The sequence below is a fragment of the Ambystoma mexicanum genome, chromosome 7p, assembly GCF_040938575.1.
Source record: "Ambystoma mexicanum isolate Mex_15411 chromosome 7p, UKY_AmexF1_1, whole genome shotgun sequence".
NCBI classification, from domain to species: domain Eukaryota; kingdom Metazoa; phylum Chordata; class Amphibia; order Caudata; family Ambystomatidae; genus Ambystoma; species Ambystoma mexicanum.
Window position 1 is genome coordinate 448,608,141 of NC_090939.1, and position 16,709 is coordinate 448,624,849.

Consider the following 16,709-nt stretch of genomic DNA (forward strand, 5'->3'; position numbering starts at 1 on the left):
ACACTACGCAGGGAGGTGATAACACCTGGGGCACATAGTCCCAACAGGCAATGTGTGCTGACCCCTACCACCATATTTGAACTCCAGATTCCCAAAGTTGCCCCAGAGGAGCCATGCACTGCCCCCTTGACGGGTCCGAAAGGGAAAAGGGAAACTGAGGCACTGTCCTGCAGAGGGAGGCATATAAGAAACACATCAGCTCGAAACATATCCGCCTCACAGGAAAGAGTACCAGACAATCCTGTGGATATTGAGGGGCCTGAGGGACAACATCTGACACCTGGGGATTGAATGCTGCTGAAATCCCTGAATACACTGCCCCACACGGTGGATGGCCTCAATGCCCAAATTATCATACTGGAGGTCATTCTGGGAGAGCTCTCTGGACAAGTGGCGAACACAAAAACTGTATTAGGCTGGGAGAGTGTAAACCGGCGTAGTGGAAGTATCAATCTTGGGAGTGGGTGGCTTGTGTGTCTGCAGAAATATTTCAGTGTAACACTGCCCTAATAATGTGGAGGCAGACTTTAGGCTGGAGTGCCTGGTGGACAAATCCAGGAAGTTCATTTTGTTCTTATTTATTAGTACCTTTATCCATGTCTCTAGTGCAGGGCTCTCTTTGTTCCTGTTCGCTAATGGATAGTCATGAGCACATGGACTGTGGCCTCCCCTTGTAATATTCGTTTCTTTCCTTGCCTTGCTGATCCGCTCCCTCCGCCAGCACGGGCCTCTAGGTACTCATCTAACTCCGAGTGGCCATGGTCTCTGGCTCCCAGTGTCAGGCTCACCCTCTTTCTGCGGTCAGATCTGTGATGGTGGGCCAATGGTCTGTGCCCTTTCGTGTAGTATGGGTAGTGTTCTACCTCTCTGATCACGCCTCAGGGGGGCCGTGTTATTGTGCCCCTTGGGTTGCGCTTATTCTCCTGTTCAGGATGTCTCCCCCTTCTCCTGTGGCCTATCAGTCCCTAGGCGGCCCTAGGTCCGTCGGATCCGAGCCCTCTTTCATGTGGCTGGTTCCTACGTGGTCGTGGGCTGGTGGATTGTAGCTGCCCCGTTATGTGGCTTAGCTTGTACGATCTACCTGCGGAGCTCACCTGCGGGCCTGCTCATGCTTGTCCCCCGGTGGATGCTATGTGCCTGCACCGGAGGCACCTCCGGTGCTGCAAGATGTGTTCCGCGCTCCAGCGCGTCCGCAGTTTAGGCCCCCTGGTCTCCCACAGCCGTCACTATGTGTTGGGGGCTACCGCACCTTGGCTATGGTATGCGCTCTCATGTTTCCCAGTGGGCTGCGGCCTCTCACTAAGTAATGAGCATGCCAAGGACTTGCCTATATGCGCCGTCCTTTGGCCGTTGCCAGTGTCCGTTATTGGCCTGGGCCCGCGTAGGCTGTGGGCCCGGATTCTTTAGGTCTCTGCCAGCCGTTTCTCTCTTGCCGCTGGCTTCCAGTGTCTTTCTAGGGATATGCTTGTAGTCCACGTAAGCAGATGGGTCATGCCCTCCCACATGTCTACTGTCAATCGTTCGTATGCCTTTCTCCCCATGATTCCGGGAGGCCCTCAGGGATGGGGTCTACCTCTGCGTCTTCACCCACTTCTCGCCACTGCTTACGCTGACCCCGGACCGGGTCCGCTAGCTGGGCGACTACTCACACAGATGGTAGTCTGTCCGGTGGATCCTGCAGGTCTTGGTGTCCCTCTAGGGCCCTGCCGCTCCTCCGTGTCAGCTAATGGCAGCCCATCATGTCACAACCGCAGTTACGTGCCGTTTCGGATGCCTCCTCATCTTCTGGGGTCCCTCTGAGCGCACTCTGGATTGGGGTATGCTTGCAGTCCGTGTAAGTAGGTGGATTATACCCTCCTACGCACCAATTGTCACTTGTTAATATGCCTTTCTCCCCCTGATTTCGGGGAACCCTCTGGGATGGGGTCTACCTGTGCGCCTTCGTCCGCTTCCTGACACTGGTTACTCTTTTCCCGTTCCGGGTCCGCTGGCTGGGCTACTCAGATGGTGGTCTGTCTGGTGGATCTTGCAGGCCTCGGTGTCCCTCTATGGTCCTGCTGCTCTTCCGTGTCTTGGCGGCAGCTGTTGGCGGGCCCGCCCTGTCACCGCCATGTTCCGCTTCGGGTCCTTCTAAGTCTCCTGGGGTCTGAGACAGGTCCCTCTGGATGCACTCTGTGCCCGGATTCACTCTCGTGGGGCTGCCGACCTCGTCCCTCTCATGCAGTCCTTGTCAAGACTTGATGGTCGCGAGGAACAAGAATACCTCCGTCCCGAAGCCACCAACAGCAAGAAAATAGTCACTTGCTGTTCGAGGATTAGGGCTACAGGTGGAGAAACGGGATACCCGCGTGGTCCAGATGACTGCTGTAAGGGAAAAAGAACAGGTAAGATCAGGGACACACAAGGCAGTATTACCCAAAGGAGAATGACACCTAGCAAGAACCACTGGATGGAAAGCCTAAACGATGGGGTAATGCCTGTTCCCTCAGTGGGCTGAGATCAGGGAGGCCAGAGGAGGAAAGACGGAATGCCACACTGGAAACCACCTGAGTAGGATGCTCCGGGAGGATGGAAGCTGGAGCACAAAGTTATCAATAGCGAGTCCGGGAATGTCTTTGCCAAGGGAGTTGACTAACGCTGATCCAAGGGACAGTCCGTGGTCTGTAATTCCAAGAGTCCAATAGAGACCAAACAAAGTACCAGAAAAGGGAAAAGTCAAGGAATCCGTAATTCGTAGTCCGTGGTCAAAAACAGTAGTTCCAGGTAACAAGAACGAAGAGGCGGCTCCAAAACGGCATAAACAAACAGTTGAGAAGCGTTGTGTAGCATTCTGGAGCTCCTTAAATACCTGGGGACATGTCACGTGATTACTAAGGACGCGTTATGCGTCACGGGACCACTGCGTTGGTCGGTGGAGGCTTGAGCGTTGCTGGATCCAATGAGGATGCGGTGGTCAAAAGAGGTGTGGCCGTTACCACGGCCACCCGTGATGCCGTGCCATGATAAGTCTGTTGTTGGGGAATGGAAGTGGCGGACGCCATAACGCGTGGTTCGGTGAAGGTCCGGGTACTATGCAGGTTTGATGCCCCTAGTGGTTGTTTGCCAGAGGTGGCCCGATTGTGCATTGAGGACAAACGCCAGGGGAGTTGTCACTTGAGATAAAGGCGATGACCCCTGACCTGACGTTTTCTCTGATGGCCTCCCCAACTCCTCCCACCAGCAGAAGATCTGATCTCAAGGGGGTGGGGGTGGAGAGTGATCTAACATGAGAGCTAGTGCCCGGTCTGGGACATGGTCGGGAAGGAGCACAAGGTTGGGTGAATGAACGTGCTGTAGGCATGACAGTCCCCCAGTTCTGCACGGCCTGTGCGTCTGCTCCGGAGCAGCCAGGGGTGGCTCTCACGGCTCTCCCTCGCAGTCTCTGGTGGGTTTACCGCTCTGAGATTCAGGTCCTTCCTTCCACAGGTGTCATTCGTCCTCTCTCCCATTGCTCACACTGCTCGGGGGCTCTCGTCGGTGCTCCTCACCGGGGCCAATGAGTCACCGGCTTGATTGCGGTGCCTACTACCTGGTCCGCCCCTCGTGGCAGCCTGGTCTGATCTCCTGCCGCAGCCTCAAGGTGGTACCGGGCTCTTCAGTCGCTCACTTCGTGGGTCGCCTGGTGGCAGTTTCCCGTTCGTGCGCTGGGATACGTCCCCGCACACCCTGCTTTTCGCCTCTCTTCACCTTTGTTGTTACGTATGGCACCTCCGCTGGCTTAGGCTGACGTGCCCGCCATTTTGTCTCTCAAGAAAGCATTGAGGAGCAGCGGGGACCCACCGGGGCCAGAGGAGGGTCGGGGAGTGCGCCAAATAAAACCTCCCCTGGTGGCAGCAGGATGCCGGCAGACACCCGGGAAAGAGCGGGGCAAGCCAGGTGAGCCCTGTCAAAGGACGAGAAAGGACCTACAGCGCCCATGGTAATGTGCAGGATTATCCTCGGCTTGGCGGCCCGCCCCAGTGCAGCAGGCGATCAAAGCGGTACTCTACACGGCCTTACCCCTGTGGGCCACCCTGACTCAACCCACAACAATACCGCATCGGTGCAACACAGGCTGCTCCAGACGCCGGCAGTGCAAATTCGCGGCCCACAGCCCTAAGTACAGGCATCGCGAACAGGACCAATAACCCCCAGCCAGGTTCACAGAAGCCCGGCCGCCACACAAAAGTCAGACACAGACCCCTCCCCTCGAGCAGAGGGGCATGGGAACAACCGCCCCAGGTATTGAGCACCTCCTGCCACAAAGGGCAACCCGGCACCCCCAGGAGGGACAATGTCAAAATCCAGGGGTAAAGACCACTCACTGCCCGCAAAAGGCACAAAAAAAGCCCACAAGGTCAGCATACAGAGGAGGTGGGGGCGTGGCTCATCCTCCCTCCACCAAATGCAAACATGCAAGAACAGCCAGACAGTGAAGATCCCTCACAACCCGGGGTCAGGATCAAGCATTTACTCATACGGTACTCAAACAATTCTTCACTGACATTGGCGACAAAACAGCTGGCACTGTCCAAATGGACAAAATGAGAGAGGCTCTGGCAGCAGCCCTGCAGGAAATGAAAAGGGACATAAGTAAAATCGAGGAGAGGGTGGACGCCAATGAAAGGGCACTCCAGGAGCTGGCGGACGGAGGTGCTGATGGAACAACTGGCGAACGTGACGCACAACCTCGATATGCAGACCGGAGACCTAGAAAATAGGTCCAGGAGGTCCAACATCCGTATAAAAGGCCTGCTGGAGGAAGTACTGGACAAAGATCTAAAAGTTGCAGTCCACAACATCTTTGCTGATCTTCTGGAAGAGGAGACTGCAGCGGAGGTCCGACTGGACAGGGTATACACACAGTGGGCCCACGCAAAACAGATCCGGGGGCGAGGCCAAGGGACGTCCTGGCAGCATTACACGACTACACCACACAAGAGAAGATCCTGTTATTGGCAAAGAACACAAACCAAATATCCTACAACAGAGTTGACATCTTACTATTCCAGGACTTGTCCCAAACGACGCTGGTCAAGAGGAAACAAATGGCCCCAATAACTAGAACCTGCTGAGACAAGGACATTCGGTACAGATGGACCTTCCCCTTCGGGTCTCAATAGAGCCCGCCCCCTGGACTACTGCTGACGGCCGTGGCGAACTGAAGAGGCCGGGTCCACCAGCTGCGGTCCGCGACCCAGTAAGACAAGTGAACACTGGAGGCAAGTGAGCGGAGAGCGGACGCCTTGCTGAATCTCCCCAGGTGTGCCTGACGTGGTGGCCCTGCTCCTTCGGCTCTGCAGCTTCCACCCACCCCGACACCTGGAGTGAGAGAAGAGCGTGACCCCGCTGCAACGCGGATTACACCCTGCGCTGGGAGCTAAGGGAGACACCGGCAGTTGGGAAACGCTCTCCTGCTGTGAGAGAGCGGGATGCCTGGGGGCCCTGCCAGGTGAAAGTGGAATCCTCCCCTGCTGTGAGGGGCTGGTTGCCTGGAGGCCCAGACAAGTAAATATAGCCCCTGTGGGCAACATGGAGTGCCCGGACAGCATCCCTGCTGGTGCTCAGGATTGCAGGACATGTCGCTCCACCCATCAACACAAAGCCTCAGACAGGGTTCTGGACTGCTGCGGACTACGCGGCCCTGCACATGAGGAGCGCTGGTGGATGGCATCGGACCGGCCTGTGGGCGACGTTGGCAGCCTGGCGGCCTGCTCCTGCTGATCGGGGACTGCTGCTTAGAGGCCGCAGTAACTTTTGCACGCCCCTCGAGTCTGCCTATTAGCTGCTTGGGGCTCCTGCCGCCAAAATGAACTGCATGCATTGGCGCCCCGCTTACCGGAAAACGCGTTGAGACAGTGAGCTGGAGAACGAGCCAGAGAATAAGAGGGTCCTACATCTGCTGTGAGAGTGAACCGCAAGTGTATCCAGATGCTTCGCTAGTAAATTAGTGCCGCTTGAGGAGCCCCCCACATCAGAAATTTTGCATGGCTAAGGGCAACAAGCGGCAAGTCCACGTACCATTCTCTCAGAAAGAACGCCCGAGTGGCGGGGTTGAGAAGATGTTGTCAACCTGAGACACCCCAGACAAGCCCGCCCAGGCTGACCTGGGTGGGACGGGCTTGATGGCTACAGAGGGTGCCCAGTCCTCGGAACTCAGTCTGGTGCTGGCAGAGCCGATAACCGGATATGCCTCAAACAACACCAAACTCGATGGAATGGCATACACGGTTGATTGTATGCATGAGCAAATTGAGAAGGAAAGCGCCAGGATCTCCCAGGCGGAACACCGTGTCAGGGTTCTAGAAGATACCAGCGGGGAGCTGACATAAGCAAACTGCACACTGGTAAGGGAAGTGAAAGCAATCAAAGACAAGAATGAAGACCTGGAAGCAAGATCCCGTAGAAACATTGAGGTGGTGGGGGTACCAGAATCGGTTCCTCAGCAGAGCATGGAGATTTGCATGGAGAAGTTCATCCATGAGGTACTACAGGCACTGCCCCCTGTCATCACAGTTCTTAGTGGAAAGGGCCAGAGTCCACAACCAATCATAGCCTGCTTACTAAACTACAGAGACAGGGAAGTAATCCTCTGGAGAGCAAGTGATCTTGGGGATCTTCTATATGATAACGCCCAAGTGTCATTCTACCCAGACTTTACCCTGTCGGTCCAGAAGGCACGTCTGTCTTTCCTAGCTGCGAAGCGGGCCCTCCGTGACCGTGGGTTACAATAAGCCATGCTCTATCCCCTCAGGCTGCGGGTGATCTACGATGGCAAGCCCCACTTCTTCACCGACCCTGGAGCAGTGCATGACTTTTTGGAGGGGAACCCAAGAGAGTGAGGCGGATACCCTGGATGAGGTGAAACAGGTTGATGGTAGGACTGTTGGGACATCTCATAGGGGATGCTGGGAGTGGACTGTCCCAGAGAGTCCTGCTCAATGTGTGCCCCGATGAGTGCTATTAATAGATTCCGGTGCTACTGGTGGGTCTATGACTAGCTACTCAATGTAACGAGTCAGTCCAATGGCTGTGATCCCTGGCAGATGCAAGGGCATCCCCCTGGAGGCAGTCAGAGCGGGAGGGCCCCTTGGGTGGCAGAGTCTGGTGCTGTCAAGGATGGCACTCTGTCAAGATTGGCACAGGGCCCCCCAGTAGGGTTTGGGTGGCTGTGCGGGTGTAAGGTGACAGATAAGTACACACACAGCAGGAAACTCAACAAGAGAGAAAAGTAGGCAACTGTAGTAGTGAACAGAAAGGGGCAGGAAAATACAAAGATACAAACAAACTGGATTCCCTCTTGGGGTGTATGCCGAAAATGGAAAAGAGTGTTCCACAGACCTTTGGAAACTCCAGCCTTCTGCACAGATTACTATTACAGGGGCCCACTCTGCCTGCTCATGGCTGGGAACAACAGCTGTGGGTGTCTGTAGCACAGTAAACGTGACAAGGGAAGGGGCAGAGGTTGCCTGCCGTAAACCAACAGACAAGCTCTGTACAAAGGATCAACATAAAACACAAGAGAGACAAGAACAGAAATAACCAGGGAAAAGGAACTCTAAGAGAAATCTAGCAGAAGGGAATAAAGGAAAAAACAGTACAATAGAAATGGGTAAACTAAAGGGGAGGACAGAGGACTCAAGGAAGAGAAGAACAAGGGGTTGCAAAACAAGGAAGAGAGCAAGGGAGCAGCAGCCAGGGAATAGGGGGGCTGCAAACAAGGGAGCAGGGCTACAGTACCGGGTGGCACAAGGTGCAGAAAAACTGCAGTGGATAGCAGAAGACTGTAGTAGGCTGCAATGCAGAGAGTCTAGAGGAGCAGGACTGAGAGCTGTAGTAGGAGGCAGACAGAGAGATTAGAGGAGTACGGCAGCAAGGAGCGAACCCAAAGGAACAGGGCGTCGAGGTAGAGAGACCAGAGGGTCAGGGCTGAAAGCAGAAGAGTAGCAGGCTGCAAGGCAGGGAGCCCAGCGGAGCAGAGCAGCAAGGTGCGAGCTCAGAGGAGCAGAGCAGAGAGGCAGGGAGCCCGCAAGGCTATGGCTGTGGGCAGCAGAGTGTAACAGGCTGCAAGGCAGGAAGCCCAGAGGAGCAGGGATGTGAGGCAGGGAGCCCAGAAGGCTATGGCTGTAGGCAGCAGAAACAGCATACAAATTTGAGTCAAAAGGCAAAAAGGGGCTGGGAGGACTCTTGATGCAAGAGACTGAGCTCCTGCAGGCAGCTGCTTAAATACAGCCCTGCCCTGTACTGAGGCAGGCTAATTGGCAGCACCTGGAGCAGCACACCTGAAGATAATCTGCCTCCTCCCTCTCTCGTCCTGAGATGGTGGAAGCAGCACTGATTGCTAGGGCTTCTGGGGATTGTGGTTCCAATACAGACGAATGTGAATGGCCAGGAATTGATAGCTGAAGCAAGGTGCATTATGGTACATTTAGTTTGTTGAATTAAATAGAAAAGTACCAATGTCGTACAAATGGAGATTAATGACCAAAATGTGAATAGGGGTTGTTTAAAAAGTATTATGGAGATAAACGAGTACCATATCGTCCATGATGGTTGCCAATGTGTGCGCCAGTGGCACAGGCGTGACAGGTGCCCCCAGGTTTATTTGCCCATATGGGTCTGTGATTGTGATTTAGGGAAGGAGTGCTATATTTCACTGCTAGTTGGGGGAGGGCAGTGTGGGTGGGGGTGAGTAGGCAGGGGGGTTTGTTGGGGGTTTGGGGAGATTTTGGGGGGTTATATTTTGAAAATGATTCACGTGTCTTGTGGGCGAGCCCAAGTTGCGGGGAGGAGAGGAAGTACGAAACTGCAGTGAGGGTGTATGACGACCCGGAGTGAATGGTTACTCAATGGCCAACTGTAAAGTAATGAGATGGAGCATATGGGGCCTCAATCCACGAAAAGTCCAAAAAGTGGTCCAATATTGTGAAAGGCATGGGGCAAAGGTGGTGTTCTTGCAGGAGAACCACCTGGTTGGCGGGACAAACAATGGGGGTTGCTAGATCCTGGGGGTCAAATCGGTTCTACACATTTTATTCCACATACTCTGCTGGGGTCATGACACTGATACATAAATCACTTCGATTTTGCACAGAGGAGACTGTGGTGTTCCCGCTGGGAAGGTTTCTGATTGTGTCGGGTAGCCGGGCACACACACCAGTGACACTCGTTAATATATATGGTCCCAACATTGACAACCCTTCCTTCTTTGAATCACTTCTCCACAGATGCCATAAATACTTACATACTAACATGGTGTGGACTGGCAAACTTCACATCATGTTAGACCCAACAAAAGACAGATCTGTTAGATGGGCTCACCCCCTATCTCGAGCAGCGGAGAAGGTGAAGAGTTGTATGGCAGATCGAGGGTTGGTTGATGTCTGACAGACAATCTGCCTGGAGGGCACGGGGTACTAATTTCACTCATCGGTCCATAACACTTCTTCAAGATTGGACTATGTCTTAGCAAGCACAGCCCTGGTGCACATGATGACTGGGTGCTCATTCCTGCCGAGAACGCTCTCCGACCCCTCACCAGTCCTATGGTCCCTAGAGACGGGCACGGAGGGAGCCTCCAGACCCTTCTGGGGGTTTAAGGCCACGGCTCGTTCCGATATTGTCTACCAAAGTGAGGTGCTTAGTGTGGTCAAGCTTTTTTTTCCAAGAAAACTGGTGCTGCGCGGGTGGGGCATGTCCCTAAAGCTCGGGGTGCTGAATACGATATGGAGGCAACGGACTGCTGTAGAGGCTGAGGTCAAGGAGTGGGAAACAAAGTTGGGGGAACAAGTGAGCGCAGACTCCAGAACGGGCTTGCGTGATGCTCTAGACCACTTCAACAACCTAGCTGAGCGCAAAGTTAAATATCTAGCGCCCAGCAATGGCTTGCCGTTATGGCGAGGAAGGTAGACCTGGTCGGCTACTGGTGGCTAAGCTCCGCAGGGAGGGGGACGCGATGGCTCGCTGCTGTGCGTACAGCGGACGCCCGAGTGGTGGTAGAGCCCAACGACATACTGGAGACGTTTCGGACATACTATGCACAGCTGGTTGCTTCTAGGGGCACCCCAGGGGCGGTGGGCCTAGTGAGATTCATTGAGGAAGCATCCCTTCCGACCCTGTAAAGAGGCAGCAGAGACATTGGCCAAACCAATTTTCACAGGATGATATCCTGGCTGCATTACGAGTGTTGCCAATCGCCAAAGCGCCAGGCACTGACAGTGTAACGGCAGAATTTTATAAAGAACTGGGCCTGGAGGTGTCAAATACTTGCAAGCTGTATGGGAGGAGGCGATAGAGGTTGGGCAGCTCCCTCCAACAATGCGCGTGGCGGTCATCACACTGATCCTAAAGTCTGAGAAAGATCCCCAGGAGTGTGCTTCGTAACGGCCAATTTCCCTACTGAAACTTGACGCAAACATATTTGCCAAAATACTGTCAGACCGATTGCTTCTGTATATGTCAGCCCTTGTCCACATGGATCAATCCGGTTTTATTCCGGGGCGGTCGACCTCACTTAATCTGCAACGGTTATTTGCCAAACTGGCCCAAATTGACCCAAAGGTGCAGGCGGTGGCAGCACTGCTTGACATGGAGAAGGCATTTGACTCTGTCGAATGGAACTATTTGTTTAAAGTGCTGCGGCAGGTGGGCCTCACGGAACACTACCAGAGGGCTGTGCACTTGTTGTATACGGACTTAAACGTGCGTATGGGTATGGGTGGCAAGAGATCTGCAGCCTTTAAAATAGGCCGTGGGACCACACAGGGGTGCCCATTGTCACCACTAATCTTTGCACTTGCAATCGAGCCATTGGCGGTCCGGCTACAGAGATTTCACCTGACGTTGACTGAAGCTGCTATAGCGGCCTCGTCTCCTATGTCTAACAGGGACTGCGCTTCAGAGGTCCTTGCCCTTAGTTCTCGTAGGAGACAGAGGCTGCAAGGTGGGAATCCTAATATTTCTCTTGTTGTGGATAAGATAAATTATTCAGATTCCCTCCGCAAATGTTTAATTAAGGCGCTAGATTGTGAGTCGCCGAATTCTGGTACCACAGGATAGGTTATCCCGGAATCCATACAAGGAAGAGATTTCACTGATATTAGGGCTTCAACTCTTCCCCTAGCAGCCACCTTACTTTTAGGAGGAATAAAGGACTATACCGAACATAAAATATTGTCATCATCTGCCTCACAACGGGGGACTAGGCCTAATAATCTTCGAACAGATTATATTGCTCATTCCCAGTTGTCGCACCTTAAGGCAAGTATTTCCAAAGAGCTTCTCCTATGCAACAGTCTTATGGATCTATGCTCATTGGTGGAATTATTGGATGACTTTGTGTCGGACATACGTCTCAGATAGACGTACAACACAGTCCAGTTGCATTGTTTTAGCTGGCAAAGTCGGTTAACGCCTGCCAAGCTAATATACAAAGGGAGAGGGCGGACCAAGCTTCACAAACCACCCTGGCTAGGGGTGGTCCTCCAGTCAGTATTCTCTAAGATAACACCCTCTACTAATGAAAAGGACAAATCACCTACTGTTGATATTAGTGGACAATTTCAGGAACTAACTCTTTCCCTCTCTGTACTCGATCATAAACCCGGCCAAAAAACTGCTAAACAATCTTAAGAGGTGAATGCTGAATTCAATCAGGTGACCTCGCAGAGTTTGCGCATAAGAAATACTCAAATGCCTAAGATTAATGACATGAGTATACAAGCCTTTGTTATGGACCAAAGAAACTTTGTTATTACCAATATTGAGAAAGTAGAAGGAAAAGAGTTCAGAGAAGCGCTTCGTAATAAGGTGCTTGTATGGCTGTGACAAAGAACAGGGCCGGGAGTTGTCAGATTGTCTGACCTGAAGATTTTACGCAGGTTTGACCTGAGTGATTGGTGCTCACAATTAAAAGGTGACTGTGTCCTAGTGGGTTATGGGCTTAGTAATCTTCCTCTTTATTTAAGTATGTGTAAATACCTTCCCAGGAATTGTAATTTGATACTCTGATGTTCCCTGCTTGATTTGGTAAAGTTTCATTAGTATGATTAATCGACCCTTCAGGACATTGCTATCATTATTTTGTGATGATTTCTCTTTTTCTTTGGGATTGTTTTGTTTTACAGAAGGTGTATTCGGTTTTCTTTTTCATTATGTATTATGGTCTATTTTGTTCTTTGTTGTTTGTTTGTTTGCGCCCTCATGCCTCCAGGTCATTGGTGCGCGGTATAAATGTAGTAAACTAAATCAGAGCCTTAGCGATGGGTGGCGCAAGAGAGTTAATATCTCTATACGTGGACGATGCAATTCTGTACTTTAAAGACCCGGCAGTTAACTTACACCCATCTGTTGCACGAGGTAGCAGAATTTGGTTCATTTTCAGGGTCCTAGATAAATTGGGCGAAGTACATTCTGTTTCCATTGAATGATTCTACCGACTAGGCTCCCCCCGATACTGGAGGGTTTAAGTGGGAACAGAATGTCGTTACTTACCTGGGGATACGGGTGAGGCAGAATGCTTGGTCGCTGTTAGAGCACAACCACCTACGGTACCTCCAAGTCCTTAGGATGCGAGTGGAGGCCTGGTGCAGGCTTCCACTGTTGTTGCTGGGCCGGGTGGCAGTTGCCAAAATGTTAGTGGTCCCTAAGCTGCTTTATATTCTTCAAAATGTCCCGATCTGGCCGAGGGGGGGGGCTTCTTTGCAGAGCTAAAAGCTCTATTGGTAAGATTGGCCTGGTACCTGAAAGCCCCTCGGATTAGCTGGGACACGCTGACCCTCCCTTGAGACATGGGCAGCATAAACGTGCCTTATATGGAGCTGATGTCTGCATAGAAAAATGCTCAGTACGACCTTTCACTTTACAAGGGCTCCTTGTGTCGGGGAAAGTGTCCAACAACTGTAAATTTGATCCGATGGCATGCACACTCCATGCTTGTAAGCGGATATTGAAGCGGCTCCATGTCAACATCCCTTTCGACCCTGAACTTCGGCCGGGAATATTGAATGTCTACCACCAATGTGTGACGAAGCGTTGGTGCAGGAATGGAGGGGTGAAGGAATTGAAACAATGGCTGACCTATACCCTGAAGGTGTGTTTGTATCCCACGGGCAGTTTATTGCTATGCTGGTGGGGGGCCCCGTCGTAGATTGCAATATTTTAGAATGCGCGCTAGCTTCAAGGAGTGGTCCCCAGTGTTTCCTGCTATGCCCCCTATGCTACCATTGCTGCAGTATCTGCTTAAATCCCCTTCGGCGAGGTGCCTCGTTTCCACAGTGTATGGGATTGCCCAGCGCGACCCCTCCTCCCCCGGGAGGCACTAAAGTGCAAACAGAAGTGGGAAAGGGAAGCAGGAGGCACGTTCACGGATAAGCAGTGGGCGATGCTCTGTGATCATACTCGTAACGGGGCATTCAACACAAGGCTGCAAACAATCCAAATTAAAACATTACACAATGCATTTCTAGACCCAGCCCGTCCCCATCTCCATCTCTTTAACCATAACAAGTCGGATAGATGCCTGAGGTGCAAAGCTGAACCAGCTGATCTTATTCATATGCTGTGGATGTACCCCAGATTTCAGACATTTTGGCAAGGGGTGATGTGAATAATCTCAACTATACTTGAACGGGAAGTCTCTTGTGAAATGCTATGCTGCATGTTTGGCTTGCTCCCAGGATCCCCAAAACACTGCTCCCAAGAACATCTGGGGACCATTTGTGTCGTATCTATAAGCTCAATGTGCTGAGCCGGTACCTGGTTGGTCCGTACCACAAACAACAGACTAATGTGAATAGTCGCATGGCAATAGTTATGTAACCTGCTTACTAGCTGCTTAGCTCCCCCCAAAGTGAATTGCCTGTTTCTCTTTTACCTATGATTATCGATTACTATATGTTGCTCCCTTCCTCTGTAGGTTGGTACACTCTTCATGTAATGGTGAATGGTCCGAGATGTGAATCACTTAATAAATAAAGTTTTTAAAAAATAAATAAAAAGAAACAAGAAGGGGGGGTATCAATCCCATCTGAAAGGCCTGGCGCTCTGAGGGCCATGATAAGCGCCATGCATCCCGGCAAGAGACTCATATGGTGGAGACGCTTAACAAGGTACAATGGGCGAACTGCCAGTGGAGAATGCCTGGGGAGGGCGACCACAGATGGACAAGGTGATGGTCCCGGGGGGCGAGGGTGGAATCATCATTGGGGTTTTAGGATACCCTGCATTTGGTCCTGGTTACTTCGGCAGGTCATCTCTGTGGGAACGGAGTGGGTCAGGGGGAAAGTTGGGGTGGTGGAAAGGGGGAGTGAGTGGGGACAAGAGGGGTGGGATCTGGAGGCGGATGTTTAATAGGAGGGGAGGGGTCGGCAAATACAAAAGACACTTACCAGATATGGACAACTTCCCAAAGAGTCGGACAGTGGTGAAAAAATACACCCCATGTCTGAACCACATTTCAGGGCCTAACACTTAATATCTGGGGCTTGAACACCCCAGTTAAAAGACGAAAACTGGAACGTCTCCTATCCCAATACCAATCTGACCGAGTGGCTCTCCAGGAGACCCGCATTAGGAGACAAGACAGACACAAGCTGAAGCTAGGGCAATACCCCAAGATCATGAAGGCTAACGCCGGGGAGAAGCGGGCGGGTGTACTCATTGCGTTTATACAGGGTACTCAAGTGACAATCCTGAAGTCTTTTGCAGACAAGGCAGGCTGATTCTTGTTCCTTCTCCTACAACTCGGCCCACTCACCCTCACAGTGGCCTCGATATACACTCTGAATGTAGGCCAAGAGGGATTTCTGAAAACGGTAATCTCCAAACTGGAACACTTTAGTTCGGGGGACACAATTCTCTTAGGGGATCTAAATATCGCCTGGGATCCAGCTAGGGATAGGAGCACCACAACAAAATATGCCCAGCCTCTCGCACCCTCAAGGCTCAGTTCCAGCAAATGACCCTCAGAGACGTTTGGACCTCCTTGAGGGGCGAGGAAATTGCAGATACACACTATTCACAAGTCCATAAATCGTTCTCCAGAATAACACTACGTTTGGGCCTCGACCACACTTATAGGGAGCATCACAAAAATAGATACCCACACCATAACGATCTCGGATCATGCCCCGATCACCTTTGCCCTCAATGTGCCCATATCGCAATCCAGGCTATGGAACTGGTCATTCCCAAGTGCCATACTCCTAGACCAGCCCACCTGTGATGACCTGGAATGTATAATGCTGAATTATTTGAAAATAACCCAGGGGCGGATACACCGGTGGATGTAGACTGGGACGCGTTCAAGGCAACAACGAGGGGGGAACTTTTCACAGCCGAGGCACATAGGAAACAGCTTAGGAGGACATTTTTATCGGTTCTAGAAGCCGTGGTAAAACAGATCATGCATCGAATGGAGACAGAGTCTACCCCAGAACTGTGAAAACAATATAGATGCGTTAAAGGTAAACTAGACCTCTTCCACACAAAACAAGCTGAAAAAAGTCTGCTTTACCTAAGACAAAAGTATTATATTAAGGCCAATAAAGCTGACAAACTCCTGGCCAGACAACTAAAACAAAAGAACGTGGCCCAAACGATCCTGGCAATCGAAGCCTCACTGGGCAATAAGGTAACTACCGCAGAACAAATAGCCACACAGTTTCATGCTTACTATTCAGCGCTTTATGCCTCGGACCACCCCAATCAAACACTACAACAGGAATACATCCAGTCTGCACCCTTGCAGATTCTAGCGGCCTCAGACAGGGATACCCTTGACAAGGACATCACACGGCAGGAAGTATTTTATGTAATAGCGAATCTTCCGTCAAATAAATCACCAGGTCCAGATGGGAGCCCAGCTTCTTTCTATAAGCGGTTCTGGGCAACTCGGGCCCCTATTCTTGTGGCCCTCTTTAACTCCTTTGCATCTACGGGCAAAATTACAGACTCCATGGAAGAGGCTAAGATAGTTCTGTTCCCCAAAGTAGGAAAAGACACTACCAACTGTGGATCTTACCACCCTATTGCGCTCATAAACACGGATGCAAAGATTTACACCAAGATCCTGGCGAATAGGGTAGAGCAGCTGATGCCATCATTGATCCACCCATATCAGATCGGGTTCATTAAGGGTCGCCAGAGACACAACAACATCAGGAGAATTTACCATCTGCTTGAAAAAGTCTGCGTCGAATGGTCCTTCCCCTTTAACACGCTGAACAACATGGGTTTCGTCCCCAAATATATTGCTATGACACGGGCAAACTACGCTCACCCCTTGGCCAGCATCTTGGTGAACTCCCACCTCTCTCTACCGGTTATACCCCAAAGGAGTACGAAGCAGGGCTGTCCCTCACCCCCCCTCTATTCTATGTGTTGCATTTAGAACAACTTCTTTTGCGGCTTCGAAGTCTAGAAACAATCAAGGGTATTACATTTTGGGGAGCGGTCCATAAACTGATGGCATACGCTGACAACATGTTGTTCACTTACAGAGCCAGTCTCCTCCCTGCCCGCAGTGCTGCATGAGCTGGAGGGGTTTGGCAAGGTCGCAGGCCTGAAAATCAAAATCACAAAGTCAGAAATTCTGAACCTATCGGTCAAACGGGCAGAACTGATGTCGGCCAAAGAAGTGACACAACTCAAGTGGGTCCCCAACAGTATCCGAATTTTGGGGGTGGTTATCC

General features: G+C 51.6%; 1 protein-coding gene across 1 annotated transcript in view; it reads right to left on the reverse strand.

Annotated features, from left to right (window-relative positions):
• CHD1L (chromodomain helicase DNA binding protein 1 like) overlaps positions 1-16,709 on the reverse strand; it is a 1,245,724-nt gene that overhangs the window by 1,151,753 nt on the left and 77,262 nt on the right. The gene's annotated exons all lie outside the window — the stretch shown is intronic.